The following is a 17554-nucleotide window of genomic DNA, read 5'->3' as shown; positions in this document are numbered from 1 at the left end:
GTAAGAGGCTTTCACACAACTCGGGACAAATGATAGTGGCTTGGAGCAGAGTAGTAGCATGAAGGTAGTGAGAAGTGGTGGAATAGAAGATACATTTTCAAAGTGGAACCAATAATATTTTCTGACCAATTGACTCTGCCAAGAGGATGTGCTGATCAATTTTCTGTGAGGTGTGAGAATGAGATGGCTGAGGGGTGAGTCCACGGTTTTGGCATGAGCAAAGGGAAGATTGAGTTGCTTTGAAATGAGTTGGGGAAGACTGTGGGCATAGCAGGTTTTGACAGAGACAAATAGGAGTCCAGCATTGCATATGTCAACTTGAAATGTCTATTAGACATTTTGGTGAAGCTGAATAGACAGTATATAGTATTCTGGAATTCAGATGAGAAATGCTGCTTAAAGATACGAATTAGAGAATTTAAAGTCGTGAGACTGAATGAGATCACCCAGGAAGTACAAGAAGACCTAGAAAAGTAACAGTCCAAGAACGGAGCTCTAAGGGACATGAACCTTCAGAGGTCAGAGAGATGAAGTAGAGCTAGTAAAACCAAGGAGCAAACACACACAGTTTTGGACAGAGAGATTTCCTATAAGAACATTGCATGCGTTACATATTTTCTTTGTTGGATGTGAAAATAATCTTTTGGGAAATGTGTGCTTAGACCTTGATGTGATGCATACAATAAGCAAGGGACAAATTGCTAATTCTATTTGCTTCCAAAGAAAATGAAATGTTATTAAATAAACAGTGTCAGGGCAAGGAGTCCAGGTCCGTAAAGAAAAACTTGACCATGCTTTTCCAGGTTTGGTATACATTAAAAGTCAACAAGCTAGCGTATGCTGTTTTATGGCCCTGAGGATCAATATTCTAAATTATCACATCAGATTTCTTTTTTTTTTTTTCTTTTGAGACAGGATCTGCCTCTGTCATCCAGGCTGAAGTGCAGTAGCACAGTCTCAGCTCACTGCAACCTCTGCCTACCAGGCTCAAGCAACCCTCCCACCTCAACCTCCCAGTTCGCTGGGACTACAGGTGCACACCACCACACTTGGCTAATTTTTGCCTTTTTTTGTAGAGCTGGTGGCATTTCACCATGTTGCCCATGCTGGTGTCAAACTCCTGAACTCAAGCAATCCACCTGCCTCAGTCTCCCAAAATGCTGGTGTGAGCAACCGTGCCCAGTCCCTATCAGATCTTAAATGTCATATAGTCAAGGATATGTCACTATGACATATGCTTGAAATAACATGTCAGGGATAAACTCTGAATTTACAGATTGACTTTTTAAAAAAATTTGTAATTTATGATATATTCAGTTTCTGAAATTCATATTTAACACTTGATATTCAAAATTAAGTTTTGATTCTGGCTTTCTTTGTGTTTGTAAAAGTTTGAAAGACATTTATTTTAAAGTACAATTTTATTTATGATATTATAAAAGTCTTATCAGTAGAATTGTACACATTGAGAAAAAAAAATGAACCATTCTGCTTCGTTCATATTAGTTTCCTCCCCATTATGATAAGCCAGACTCAAGAAACATTTTATTTTTATGTAAAACTAAGGTGGTGTCTTATGTGATGCCAAACATCTGGGTGAAACTGAAAAATATAGTTAGTCATCAATGTTTATTACTATCTGGATATTTGATGTCATGGAAATGATAAATCATAATTAGCATTTCAATTTGTCAAACAGATGTTCATTGAAAAACAAACACAACCTATTCCACAAGCTGGAAGGACGTTTTAGATGGCCCACCTAAGTATAATTGTTTTTCTGGTTCTCAAAAAAAGAAACAAAATTTGTCAGCATAGTTCATTTAATGATGTGTAAAGATAAGGTATGATTTGTTTTATTCAAAATATGAGATTTTACACTGAAATGATACTGTGTTGAAATTTGATTTAACCTGTGCTTTTTTAGTGATATTAATTACTGAAAACAGCAGCAGGCAGAATTATAAATTTAAATATAATTTATAGTGTAGGTTTAAATACGGGTATAAGTATATCACAGATTTTTGCCAGGTGTTTTTTGATGGCTTTTATTTTTTATTGTAAATTGACAATTTCTAATTATATAAATCTATGGGGTACAAAGTGATGTTATAATATATGAATACAATGTGCAATAATTCTATGAAGCTAGTAACATACCCATTCCCTCAAATACTAATATTTTTTATGATGAGAGCACTTGAAATTTACTCTTTTAGCAATTTTGAAATCTGCAATACACCATTATTACTTTTATTCACCATGCTGTGCACTAGAAGTAAAAAAAAAAAAAAATAAAGCCCATTTTTTAACTGAGATTTTGTACCTTTTGACATCATCTCCCCATTCCCACAGCCCTCAGCCTCTGTAACTTCCTTTCCATTCACACCTTCTAAGAATTTGATTGTTTTAGATGTCACATGTAAGAGAGAACATGCAATCTTTCCAAATGACAGAATTTTCTTTTGTAGAGCTCAATAGTATTTCATTGTGTATGTGTGCAACATTTTCTTTATCCATTCATCTGTTGATGGACAGGTTGATTTCAAAATGTGGCTACTGTGAAGTGCTGCAGTGAACATGGGAGTGCAGATATTTCAGCTAAACTAATTTCACATCTTTTGGGTGAATACTTGGAAGTGAGATTGCTAAATCGCTTCGTAATTCTACTTTTAGTTTTTTTAGAAAACTCCATTTAGCTTTCCATAATGGCTGTACTAATTTACATTCCCACCAACAGTGTACAAGGATTCTGCTTTTTCCATATTCTCACCAACATTTTTTATCTTCTTTTTGATAATACCTCTTCTGATAAGTGTGAGATGATATCTCATTGTAATTTTAATTTGCATTTCCCTAATGATTAGTGATTTCTTCATGTATCTCTTGGCCATTTGTTAGTCTTCTTTTGAGCAATGTCTATTCAGATTCCTTGCTCATTTTTAATTGTTTTTCTTCCTCTTAAGTTGATGGAACTCTTTATATATTTGTGGATATTAACTCTTTATTGAATGTGTGGCTTGCAAATATTTTCTCCACAATCATAGTTTGTCTCTTCACATTGTTGCTTCCTTTGTTGTGCAGAAGCTTTTTAGTTTGATATAACCCAATTTGTTTATTTTTACTTTTGTGGCCTATACTTTGGGGGTCAAATTCAAAAAATTATTACCCAGACCAATGTCATATAGCTTCTCCCCTGTGTTTTCTTCTAGCAGTTTGGAGTTGCTGGTCTTACACTTAAGATCTTACACTCAATTCATTTTGAATTGAGTTTTGTATATGATGTGAAATAAGGGGCCAATTTTATTCTTCTGCATGTGGATATCTAGTTTTCCCAACACCATTTATTGAAGAGACTGACCTTTTCCCATTGTGTATTCTTAGCATCTTTGTCAAAAATAAATTGATTGTACCTGCATAAGTTGATTTCTGGGCTCTCTATTATGCTGCATTGATCCATATTTCTTTTTTGCCAGTACTATGCTATTTTAATTAATACTACAATAGCTTTGTAGTATTGTTTGAAGTCAAGCAGTGTAATGTCTTTATTTTTGTTTTGTTTGCTCATGATGGGTTTGACTGTTCCGGGTTTTTTGTGGTTCCATGGGATTTTAAAACTGTTTTTTCTGTATCTTTGAAAAATGACATCAAAATCTTGAGAGGGATTGCACTGAATCTGTAGATTGCTTTGGGTAGTATGGACATTTTAACAATATTAAATTCTTCCAATCCATGAGCATAGGATATCTTTCCATTTTTTCATGTCTTCTTCAATTTCTTTCATCAACATTTTACAGTTTTCAATGTATGCACGTCTTTTCAACTCCTTGGTTAAATTTATCCCTAAGCATTTAGTCTTTTTATAGCTATTGCAAATGGGATTTTTTAAACTCTAAGTTTATTTCATAGATGGCATTGATATAGTAAAATCCTTTATTCTATAAATGGCATTTATATAGTAAAATCTTTTCCATGATGAATGATTATTAGTCTTAAATGAAATACAAATATTTGATTTTATAAGTGAAAATATTTCTTAAGTAAACTATCCTTGGTTGCCAGTTTCTTTCTTAAAACTTTAATATTTCCCAGCAGCTTCCTGTGGTTGATTCTTAAGGAATACTGAAGCTGAAAGGAGCCCAGGAATTCTGGGTGATGGAGGAAATATGTGGCCAGGCTCTGCTATCCGTATCTTACTCAATTTTCAGCTTGAATTTTATACTTGTACTCTGACCTTTAATTTTTGTGATCTAATTTCCTTTTCTCCAATAATATTTGTTTTTGAACTAGTCTTCCTCATGCCATTTAAATAAAAATTTCAGGAATAAAGAAAAACACAGGAGTATTAAAATGGAGAGCATCAATATTGTTATAAACAGAGCACCCCAAAATAATTATTTTGAAAGAGCAGCACTCATTTGAATTTATAAACTCTGGAATGCTTATTTCAAAATTGTTAACTAATGTGTTAACCTACATACAAATTAGTATTTTTACTTGAAAGCAGGATTGCTGGTACTGTACATGTGCTTCTGTACAGATTGTACACATTGAGGATGATATTTATGCCATAAGAGAATCATTTCCTCTCTTTTTGTCGGGGCCATTACTTCATTTCTCAAATAGACCACTGTTAGGAAGTAGGGATATGTAAGTATAAGGGAAGAGACCCAAGTAAAAACAGAGTGGTGCATATCCTACAAATTGAGAATAAGGCATATTTTATCTTTTAAAATAACATATTTTAGAGACTCAGTAAAATAATTTCAAACGGGCAGAAATACAGATGTAGCTGTTAGGAGGAAGCATTATTTCAGTCACAGCACATTATTGGAGGATAGGAAGAGCATGTGGTATTCCAGTGAAGGAGCTTAATTATAATAGAGAAGAAAGGATTAGAAACAGAAAAGAAGGTGGATTATCAGGAATAAAGTCAAAAAAGGGACTGAATATTGATCAGATTTTCAGAAAAACCTACAAACAAACCCCAGCACACACTAGCACCAGTCATAGGACTGAGATTTGCCAAAGCTAGCTCTCTTGGGGTGCAGTCTGGTTCACTGTGAATACAAGTGGGCCATAGAGGGTGACCATTGTGGTCTCTGGCCCTAGGCCATGGAGTGAGATAATTGAGACAAGAGAAGTCTGTGTATCATCTCTCCACATAAGCAATAGAGCTCACTGGGCTGCCTGTGAACAAGATTTTAGAGATTCACTTTTATTTTTCTTAAAAGACTGCCACATTTAGCCATCTGATACAGAATGACATCTCCTCTTAATGAAACTGTGTCTTTATTTGCATCTTATCAAACTAGGAGATACTGCAGTTGGCAGTGATGCTGATAGTGGTAAGACATGGGAGATGTAGAGGAAAGCTACAAGGAAGCCTGAGATGGGAGAGAAAGGGTAAGTTTTAGAAGTAGATTGGAAGAACTGCATTCTGGGCCATAAATATTCACTGGACTTAGAGTGTATTCCTTTTTTTTTTAAGGAACCAAGTTCACAGTTGTTAGAACTACAAGAGCACATTAGATAATCATGACATTAAATAAGCATAAAAATAATGCTTATTTTTAATTTTTCCAGGTGTCGTTTTATAAACTATCTCTATAAAGGGATTAATGTTAGCTTCTTGTTTTGGAAATAAGATAATGGGAGGGAAGGACAAATGAAACAGTTTTGTTGCCATCTCTCATTGTGAACCAGTTTAAAAATGAAAACAAACAAACAAAACAACTCTTAAGCCCAACAGCAACATTCATTATAATTTTCCTAATTACACTCCCTTTTCTTTTTGCTAAGAAGGAACGGTTGTATTTTTGTCATTAACAGAAAAGGGAACAGTGCCTAAACAACCTATTATAAATTCTTCTGGGAAAGCATATTACAAATAATTGAAAACAACCCTGATTCTGTGAACTTGGCAGCAAATGTATAAAAGAAAGCAATTCAGCCCTGGTCCCTGGATGATTGATTAAATGTTTTATTCTTTTTACCTTTCATTCATGCTGTGTTTGTCAAGAGGAGAGAGAAAAGGAATGCTGTGAAACAAAGTCCACTTTAGACAAATAACTTACAATAATGATCAATGACCTCTAATCTGCTGTTTACTCATTTTTCTTAAGTTGTAATGTTTCTTAATATTAGCTATTCTGCATGGACCCGGCAGAAAATAAGGTCCTGAGTGTTAGCTTGTCCCCAACTCCCTGCCAGCTAACCAGCAACACAAGCTGTATCTGAGCTTCTTCGAGAGCATGGCCCTGCAGCTCCCTGTGGTCAGTTATTAGTCTGAGTCCAGCAAAGGAACAAGAACACTGTGTGCTTGGTAAATCTACCGAAAACTTCATCTTCTGGTTGTGTGGGAGGAGAGGTCCCTTTGTGTACTCTGTTTCTTTGAAGGAACTAGGGTTCTGTTGGTGCTGTACAGATGTCGAGGTGCACGGAGCCAACATCCTACAAACCTAGTAAATAAATGATTATGATTCAACTCTGTGCAGAATCTCCCATAATGGTAGGAACCTAAACCTTGGGATACTGTTGACTTATATCAAAATTGTTGTTGTCCTATAAGCCATGTAAAATTAACTACAAATCTCCTCAATGAAAGACTTTCTTAGAACCTTGATATTTTTAAATGATATCTAGCCATCTGTATACATCACAATGTTGAGCTGCAAATGTGGTGGCTTTAACAAAATTTTAAGTATGAAGTCAGATGTATAGAGGATCCCTTCTCCATCGTGTTCTTCTATTTTTCATTTCCCACTTCTCACAAACTACTGCCCAGATGTCAATAATTCTACAATCTCCTGTTCCTGCAACCTTTGTGTTGGTCCTTGGTCATCTACTCTGATCTCAGCCGCAAAAGCCATCATGTCAGGGGACGAGATTATAGGCCATTCCCAGAGCAACAGCCTCAGCACCTCAGCAGAGATCTGGAGGGGATTTGAGCTAGAAAGAACTCTGACCTTACTCTTAATTGCTTGCATGAAAATTGGATATGGATAAGAAGACAAACTCAAGAACATGTCCTGCTTTCCTTGATGCACATTCTCCTATTGATGTTCAGCTACCTTAGCATTTCCAGAAGCACTTCTTTATTGTGGGTGGAAACTTATTCATGTTATCTCAAGCTGTCCATGTTGGTAACGGGTAACTGCTATAAAGGGTGGAGCGCATCCTGCTTAATGGAGAGATCCAGTGTCACTTACCTTTTTTAAAACTCTTTCAAGGATAATGGCAACTAGCAATGGTTTCTCCTGTGTGCTAGATATTGTTCTAATCATTTCACATAAATTATTTCTTTTAACCCACCAAACAACACTATAAGATAGATGTTATTTTTATTTACCTTTGTTAGAGAAAACTGAGGTACAGAGAGATTAAGTAAATTGTCTAAATTCACATAGATAGTAAGTGGAGGAGCCAGAATTTGAACACAAGCAATTTGTCTCCAACAAATGTGATCTTAAACTATGGTTAACTCTGAACACACACACAAACACACATACATACATGGAATCACACAAAGTATAAGGCACATGGGGATAGACAATATTAGAAAAGCATATATATACAAACATCCCTACAGTCGCACACATAGACTCAAGTTTATAAACCCACTGAAACGAAGACTCATCATTTATGAAAATATACAATTTTGTTCTGCAAAAGAATTTAATTATTTTAAATTCCTTGTGCAATGAGAAAAGATCAGAGAGGCCTGAGTTTCCTTTTACAGAGCTAGGCTAGGGGCTATATTTAGAGTAATTGAACACATGAGTTCACTTGAAAGCAGAGAAACTTGACCAACTGTGAATATGCAATTTCACTCTACAGATGAAATAAAATTAAACAGGGCAAAAGTAAAGAAGAATAGAGACTAGGTAAAGTGATGGAAAGAGACACCAAAAAAGTAGTCATGTGAAAATGAAACTAAGAGGAGAGGGAAAGGTGGCAAAAGAAGGGAACATTCAGAGAATGTTGATATTTTGAGAGGTGAGAGTAGGGAGTTGGTAGGCAAGTGTCAGAGTGTGAAAGGATGGTGACAGTCACTAGGAAATCCAGTTTGCATACACACAATGTTAAGAACATTAGAAATTAGCCAATGGAATGCTCAGTCTTGAAGAGCTTGAATCTTTACCTAAACTCCTGTATGCAATAGTATGATTCCAAAAATTTAAAGTCTCTGACATCTTGAGTTTTAAGCTTTCTGAACATTAAATCGGCTGAGACTGCTGGTAGCTATCCTGAAATGCTGCTTCTATACATATGAGTAAAAATCCAAATTAATGTATTTATACAGCTTTTCATTTATGTACTCATAAAATACACACACACACACACACACACACAAACACACACACAATTCAATGTTTCTCTGAAGAACCTTTGAGTCAGAGAATGAGAATGAAGGAGACTGAATTTCTCTTTTAAGTTCCGGTCTAGGTTTTGTTCCAATCTAATGACACAGGATCTGGCACCATATTTAGACCTCCTGCTCCAAGATTTTATTTTAATTTTAAGCAAGTGTTCCCACACGGGGACTGAAAACAAAACAGGAAAATGTTGCTCAAGTTTTCCTTTGAGCTGTTGTTATCTGACTTTCAAGTGTACTGATTGTTCTGTCTCACCAATGTAGGTCATTGTACTCTCAGTTATTTTGTTTTCTATCAGAACTTTCTGTAACAGCTCTCCACATTAAGGGAGATCATGTTATTTCACATAAATTTATTTTTATTATTAACATATTTTCTTCATCTCCCTATTATTTGAGGTTTTAGCACTTTCTTCTTTGTAGAATTTACCATAAAGCATACGTATTTTTGAAAACTAGGGAATGGCTTTTACTTACTAAAGTACTTAGGTACTAAACCTATCATAACTAATTTCATTTATTAAGATGTTAGTAAGATTTTAGGAGTTGTTGGTTCTTTTCCGGAGAATAATACTTTAGCCCAGCAGTCCCCAACCTTTTTGGTACCAGGGACTGGCTTTGTGGAAGAGTTTTTCCACGGAACTGGCAGGGGTGTGGGGTGTGGGGATGGGTTTCCAGATGAAACTGTTCTTCCTCATATCATCAAGCATTCGTTAGAGTCTCATAAGGAGCCTGCAAGCTAGGTCCCTCACATGCACAGTTCACAGTAGGATTTGCGCTCCTTTGAGAACTTATGCCATAGCTGCTGATCTGACAGGAGGCGGAGCTCAGGCACCTCCTTCTGGGCAGCCTGGTTCCTAACAGGCCATAGATAGTACTGGTCCATGGCCCAGCGGTTGGGGACCCCTGCTTTAGCCCTCAACTCTTAGGCATGTTTCAATTCTGATTTTGGTCAGCATAGAGCTTTGCTTCTGTTTACCAGGAGGATCTCTACTGTTATGGATCAATGGCAGGAGGTGATACTGGGTCTGGAACTATCCTTTGGCTTAGTGACATTTGTACTCTAATCTGCCTCACTCCCACACCTTCTCAGGGGACCTGGGCACTGTCTGATCCGATGAGGGGTCCTACATGGTGACCTAGGGTATGGTAAGCAGTCTACCCCAGGAAGCCTAGAATGGATAGAATACAAATTCATCCAACACAAATTCATGAAGAAAAGCCAAGATCTGCAGAAAATCAAACAGTAAAGACTATTCCAGAAGAGCAACAGCAGGACAATAAAGAAGAGGTGGAGTTAAAATGCTGGGTCTGTCATAGACAGGACTGGAATGGAATCCCAAATCAGATGATAGAAAGAAGAGAAGGTGCACGGAATAAGGCTTTCACTAGTGGTGAGTTTTCTGTCACTACAAGTCTTCAAAAGGGGCCTAGATGACCAGTTCTTTTTCATTCAACAAATGCTTATTGAACCCTTCCTCTGTGGGTAGTGATGAGCACATTCAGTGAATTCAGACTGGAATTGAACACACTGAAGCATTACATGAGTTAATCTTATATGAGTTCATACATACAGATCACATGCAAGAGTGTCTCATATCCAGTAGGTTTGCAAGAATAACTACTATTGTTTTTGTGCACAAGATCTTGTGTATTGTAAAGAAATTTCTGAAATAGCAATGAGGTTGGAATAAATGACTAATGATTCTATTCTCTTATGATATCTCTGGTTGGGGCACACCCAACACAAAATTTGGAGCAATGCAAATGTTTGAGGAGAGTGAAAGAACTTCCTTCTGGTGTTTTTTCCTCATGACTTGCTCTGAAGCTACTCCTCTTAGATTGTTTCCTAGCTGTGTATTCCTATATAGTCTTAGCTTAACAACACAAAGATTTGACAACAGTGTCTGCATTGATAAAATGTAAATGAGAAGCTCCCAAAAGAGATTGAGAAGCCCTATTTTGACAACTCTTCTTTTATCTATGTAATTATCATATACTTTAACTGAAGAAAGAAAAACACAAAGATAAATACAATATTTCAACTTTGAGTACTTTTAAAAAATTATTTGAAAGCATTTAAAAATATATGTAAAATGAACTCCTGTATGTCAAATTCCTTTCAGAGAAAAAAAAAAAAAGTTAGAGGGAAGGGGGAAATTTGCATTTAGTAATTTTATTTTGTTTTTTTTTTGAAAATTTCAGACAGTTAGTAATCACTGTTCCTTTTGTACATCATGCCCAATGAGAATGATACCAGGATCTTTCATTCAATTATATGGATTACAGGTCACCCACCTGGGCATGTTTCAGATGAAACTAACCTAAGCTTATCTTGAATAAGGGGCTTAGAAGTAAATGCTTTGTTGGTTGCTTTGAGTTGTACAAAGCAGGACGACCACCAGAGGCTTTGTAAGAAAAAGAATCATAAAGACTTTGAGAAAATTGGAATCCTAAAGCAGCTGAGACTTTGCTTCTATTTTTGATTCTTTTTAAAAACTTAGTTCTTCCGGTGTTCAGTAGTTCCATAGTAGTTAGAAAGCATTGCCATATGAAATCTGCTATTGGTACAAAAAGAAAATGTTGCAGCCAACTCTGATACAACAAGACAGAGAGAGAGAGAGAGACAGAGAGAGAGAGAGAGAAGAGACGTGTTCTTCTTTGACCAGCAGGAAAAAAAAGAAAAAAAAAACTGCACAAACCTTTTAACTAGTTTTGCTAGGAGAAAAGAAAAATAAAAACATAAAATAACAAACACTCTTTAAAGAAATCGGATTTTCTTATTATGCTGAAATTTATTAAGGACTATTGCTTTGACTGAAGAATATGTTTAAATATTTTGTAGAAGGCAAAGCTTTCATCCAGGAATGACAAGTGCAAGGACTGTAATTCTAAAGACATTAATGAAAAGGAGAATGGCAATTTAAGTTCAGGGACAATTGGAATCAAGTGTAATGATTTACAGCTTTTGAAAATTTGCAGGCACTTAGTGGTCAGTGTTCCTTTTATGCGCTATGACCAGTGGGAAGGATACCAGGATCTTCCATTCAGTTATTACGGGTTACAGGTCACCCATCAGTGACCTGTGGTCGCAGTGTTAGGTACTGAAAGCATAATACCTTCTTATGTAAGAGGGAAAGACCTGTTAAGTCTAAGCTTAGAGGTAGAGTTGTCAATGATACAGTCATATTTGTTGAATAGTTCAAGTTGCCATTTCCTTGTATTCTTGGAAGAGGTAAGTTAAAGAAGGTTGTGCCCAGTTCTTGACACTTTATTATTACAGCACTACGTTTCAAGCCACTCAGTAGTCACTGAACATGTACAAGTAGTTGTTCTGTTTGGTCATGTAAATTTGTAGTGACAGTAGGAAAAAAAAAAAGGACCTTTATTAAAGACCTTCCAAACTAATTCATTGCCCTCCATGCTGCATGAAAACAAAGTCTTTCCAAAAAAAGGAGTATTAAGGCACCTGAAGGGACAAATCCATTTATAAAATTATTTTTCTCTTTGTGATAAAAAATATAAATGGCTCTGTATACTAAAAAGTATAAATGGCTCTACTAGTACATTTAATAATCCTTTATTGATTTACCTAAATGTATGAAGATACCCATATAATGTTTTAAAAAATATTTAAGTTATTATAGCTCTAAAATAATTTATTAGACTATAATAAATAAATTTATACTAGAATTTATGATGAGCAGTCATTAAATAGAATTAAAAATATAGGTAAAATACAGTTAAAATATATACAAATTTTAAATGATACATGCGATGCACAAATTGTAAATGTTTGCTTGAGGAAAGAGTTAATTCATTGGAAGCTCTATTCCAGTCTATAGTATTTGGGGACTGCTGTTGATATGTTCATTCAACAAATAATTACTGATAATATAGTATGTATTTAAATCATTATGTTAAACACTGAGGCTATACAATAAATAAGAAAATGTATACCCTCATTGAACTTAAATCTATTAGCAGACACAAGCAAGTAAATTGTCAGTAAAAATAGGGGGGAGTCAAGGGAATTTGGATAAATTGTAGAAGGAGCTCCTAGACAGTCCATGGAAGTATTTGTGGGAGGATGGAATTGGCAACACAGTTGAGATTTTAAAGATATATAAAGTATATCTTTGTAAATGGCAAGCAGTGAGAACACAGAAAAGGTGTTTGAGGAAAGGACCTAAAAATAAGATAGACCATGACACAGAAAGGAAAGTAAAAATTCAGTGACCATCTAGTAGATATCCAATACATACATTTGAATGAATGAGTGATAGACTAACTATATGAATGGGAAATATTGAAATATAAAAAGGGAGTAAAGCTCTGAGAGGTAAGCGTATGTTTTAAGCCTTCAGAGTACCTAATCATCTGAATATGCAAATGAGCAGTGTTCGAATTAATAAAAATGACTCTAAAAATGAGAACTCTTGGCCGGAGAAAATAACAAAATATAAAGTAAAGGAAAATTGACAGAATACTTCAAAAACTGTGCCTGATATAATTGGAAATAATGCCTGGAAAGGGATTGAGTCCATAATCCTGTATTTGCTCATTAAGGCCAGAAAGATTCTTGATAAGGAAATGTCTAGTCTGAAAGGTCTAAAGATTGTATTAACCTGTATAATAAATTATATATTATGAAACTCTTGTCATTTATCCAGTATATTTGAATTATCCATGCATTACTGTTTCATATATTCATGGTATTTTCATATTTTATAACATTTAAAAGTATTTCAATATTCCATTGATTTGAATAAGATTTCTTAAATTACAGTGAAAACTTTCTGATAAGGTATGGTAAGATTATTTTTCAGTGACTATGCTGATACATACAATAAAGCCAGTGATAATTCATAAAGATGATAATACACTTAGTACAAACTGAGCTTCAATGGGATTACTAAATGAGTATGTGAGGACAGAGCAGAGAAAAAGGCCAAGGATTGAGCACTGTGGTGCTCTATTACGAGAAAGTTAGGAAGGATTAAAGGTAGCAGTGAAGGGGATTGAGAAGGGGAGCTGAAGCAGTAGAAAGAAAACAAGAACAGTGTGTCCTGGAAGTCAATGGAGTAATCAGTTGTCTCAGTTGCTGCTAATAGATCAAATATGGTGAGGACTGAGAATCGGACACTTCAGTTAGTAATGTGAAGGACATTGGTGACTTTCCCAAGAGCAGTTTCAGTGGAATGGAGGAAGACCAATGGAATAATAGGAGCCTTGTGGAGGAATAAACCAAAATGTACCTATTTACCATCCCGAGCCAGACTCAGAGCCTTTACTCTGTGCTAGAAACACAATGACCAATTGTTGCATTCTTCCCGTTCCTTGAACTTTGTACAGCTCACCTCGCTTCTTCAAATGTATACAGTCAGACCTCCGAATCTATGGATTCCACATCCATGGATTCAACTGACTGCAGATGAAAAATATTAGAAAAAATACCTGCATATGTACTGAACATGTGCAGACTTTTTTTCTTGTCATTATTCCCTAAATAATACAGTATAACAACTATTTCCATAGCCTTTACATTGTGTTAGGTATTTAAAGTAATGTAGATGTGATTTAAATAATTTTGAAGTATGTGTGTAGGTTACACGCACATACTATGCCATTTTATATCAAGGACTTGAGCATCCTCAGATTTTGATATCCACAGGAGGTCCTGGAACCAATCCCCACAAATCCCCTGAAACTATAACTGATGAGGGGTGATGGTACTTCTTTTTTTACACAGTCAAAAGAAAAGAGATTAGGCTTATTTTTGAAAGTTCTTTTTATAGTCTTATTATTTCTCCCGAAATAATGCCATATTGAGCATGACTGGAATTAAGAGGTTCCCAGATGTCTCAGCCACTCATTTACATACAAATTCTTTGTCCATATTCGTACATCCTTAATCTCAAACTACACGTATGGATTTACTGTTTTGTCTCCTGGAATCAGCTTACTTTCAATTTGTTTTGCCTATTTCATTTGCACACTTGTAGAGATTGATAATACAAACATGTTTTAAGAGAGAGCATACAACACATCAAGTTGCCAACTTTAGCCACTTCTGCTACTTATTTCAAAGTTTCTGACACTTATTCATGACCTTTCAGTAGCCTTCATTCTCCCATCTATCCATTCACTCAAGAAACTTGTATTGTTAGGGAAGGTATTAGAATTATGGCTCTTCCAGCTGTCAAAAAAAAAAAAAAAAAAAAAAGTAGCGACATAAACAGACAAGCATAATACTGGAAAATCATCTATATGAGAAATCTAATTATTTGTGGCATAAGTCATTTTAAAAATGTATTCTAAAATAAAAATGCCAGAGAGGCACGGAGGTCTTACTAATCTGTAAAGGAAACATGATTTATATAGTATGCTTACACTAGTAAAAACAGGATTATTTGGGTGAACAGAGTATCATATTGATATAGTCATTTAGTCATAAAAAGAGATATTTCTGATGAGGTTTCCCCTATTTATTTGCCTTGGAAAATGAATTTCAAAGAAAAGTATAATTTTAAAATCTAAAAAACCAGTTGATACCCATAGTCTGATATTTTCATTTGGAATGAATTCCTGTGACAGCATGAACATACACCCACCACCACGTCTGTAATAGAAACCACTTTGCAAGACATTAGAGGATGCCACAGATTTCTTAGGTCCTCACAGCAAGACAGTGGTGGTCTTGGGGATGGATACATTTCATCTTCCTTGAAGACAGATACCACCCTCCGGTTGTCACTCCATAGGAAATCAGGAAGTACGCTAAGCTATCCAGTGGACTTGGAATTACACTGCATTGTGCTAGTGGAAATATCCTATCCAACATTATGATTTATTTTGAAGGAAAATGGAAAAAAAATACACACAAAACGGTGGAAGGAAGCTGCACACAACATCGCCAAACAGCTGGCTTGTTTTATATCCCAGAAACAGCTTGGGACTAACTGTATTCACAAGATCTCTTGGCAGAGTAGCTTGATGAAAATACCAAAGCTGTGAGAAGTGTTCTTTTGCTGAATCCTTCATGTAGCTATCATATGGTTTATTAACTTAAATGAGAATATGTACACCTTTTTTTCCAAAAAAGTGCTTTGTATATTTAAGTGAGAAACTTACTGATTCTTTATACGGCACAAACATGATTCACCACAGTATTCACACCAAATGAACCCTAATAATGTTCAGAAACTATAATCCTAGACATGTATTGATTTCCTTCTTTCTTTCAAGTAGTATTTTTGGGGACAGTCAAGGGAGAATTTGATAGAAATGTAAGCTTGAGTTCAACGGCACTGATGACTTTCTTGGGTGCCAAGGTTAATTTCAGAGGGAAATTAGTTTTAACGGCTTCATTCATACATTTATCCATTCTTTTAACATTTAACTCTTACTTCCTTAAGCGAAAAATATAACTCAATTCTAAACACATTTCTGGCTCACCTGCTAGATGCCAGAAATGTGTATCTTGAGGAATATACAAGGTCTGCTTTACTCTTGTAGAATCCCTGCATTAGAGGGGACTCAGTATTTTCAGATTCAGTATTTTAGAAGACCTTGCATTCTATTCCTTACTAAGTATCTAAGGTAGATTCAATTAGCTGGAACATATTCATATTTTTTCGTGAGGCATTTTGAGTCCATTCTTTGTGACACCAGAATTAGTTTCTCGTCTCAGAGTTTGCTATATTTCTCTGGCGACTCAAGTAGTTTATTGGCAGTCAGTTTGTAAAAGGCTCCCCGGGATTATCTAAATTCAGGATGTTAGCAATGGAAATACATATCATTGCCTCTCCTGTCAAAAAATGTAATTAACACACATGATATATCATCTTACAAAAGTGGATGAAAATTCCAGTGGGTGACCTTGAGTCACAGCTCCCCAGTGCACACACTGTCCTGTACCCAAGCATCTCCCAGACAGCACAGAACTCCCACTTCCTGCATCCCTGTACGTTTGGCACTGTGTTTATGTTTGTGTGTGTATGTGTGTGTGAGTGTGTGTGTGTGTATTTTCAGTTCAAAATCTACCACTCAATTTCATTTTCTTTAATAATTTTGGTTTGATTCAATTTGTTACATAGGTAATAATCAATTTACAAAAAAAAGTGAAAATACGTGCTTCTTCCTCTCTGTATATTGAGAGATTCCTCATTCTTTTTTATGGTTGCAAGTAATTCATTATGCAGATATACAACTTATTTAACCAGTCCCATATTGATGGATACCAGGCTATTTCCAATCCTTTGATGTGACCAAAAAAAATTATAATCACAAATGCTGAGGTAATAATATTGTTTTTGTCAGTTAGGGCAGCCATAAGAAAGTTCCATAGACTAGGTGGGCTGTAAACAAGAGAAATTCATTTCCCACAGTTCTGGAGACTGAAAGTCTGAGATCAGGGTGTCTGCATGGTTGCCCTCTGGTGAGGACTCTTTTCTGGCTTGCATACTGCTGACTTCTTATAGCCTCACATGGTGGAAAGAGAGCTAGCTAGCTTTCTGATCTTCTTTTATTAGGTCACTAATCTCATTCATGAGGGCTCCACCTTCAGAATCTAATTATCTACCAAAGGCCTTGCCCCCAAATATCATCACATTTGGGATTAGGGTTCCAACATATGAATTTTAGTGGGGGGATGCAAACATTCAGTCCATTAGCCATATTCAGTTCACCTGCATTATAGTATCCATATCATTTTATATCTGTAGAATAATTCCTAGAAGTGGAATTGCTAGGTCAAAATTACTGTGTGTTTCTAATTTTGATAGTTACGGTTCAATTTACTTTCTGGAGAATTTGTATCATTTTAACTTTATACCTGTAAATGTAAGAGACATGTATCTACTCTCTTAGTCTTACCATCAGAGAGTATTACTAATGTTTGTGGAGTTTGCCAGTCTGAAAAAATGGGAAGTTTATCAGTGTGTTTTTAACTAACATCTATCCTATTATGAGGGAGGATCAGTATCTTATAAACGTTTAACAGTAATTTTACTTTTCTTTTCTTTGAATAGGCCCTCATATATTTGTGCATTTTGTTATGTTGTTGGTGTGTTTCTTGATTTATTAACAAGAGTTCTTTAGGTAATAGGAACATACTTCCTTTATTTGTGCTAACAGTACTTTTTATTTTATCACACAGTTTATTCTTCATCAGCA

At 35.5% G+C, this 17554-nt stretch overlaps 1 protein-coding gene across 4 annotated transcripts in view; it reads left to right on the top strand.

Moving 5' to 3' along the window:
* Window positions 1-17554, top strand: part of LAMA2 (laminin subunit alpha 2) — a 622674-nt gene that overhangs the window by 231354 nt on the left and 373766 nt on the right. The gene's annotated exons all lie outside the window — the stretch shown is intronic.

This window comes from Trachypithecus francoisi, unplaced genomic scaffold, assembly GCF_009764315.1.
Source record: "Trachypithecus francoisi isolate TF-2019V2 unplaced genomic scaffold, Tfra_2.0 Lachesis_group15, whole genome shotgun sequence".
In the NCBI taxonomy this organism is placed as follows: domain Eukaryota; kingdom Metazoa; phylum Chordata; class Mammalia; order Primates; family Cercopithecidae; genus Trachypithecus; species Trachypithecus francoisi.
The sequence above is the reverse complement of the archived record's forward strand: the minus strand, read 5'-3'. Positions and strand labels throughout refer to the sequence as shown.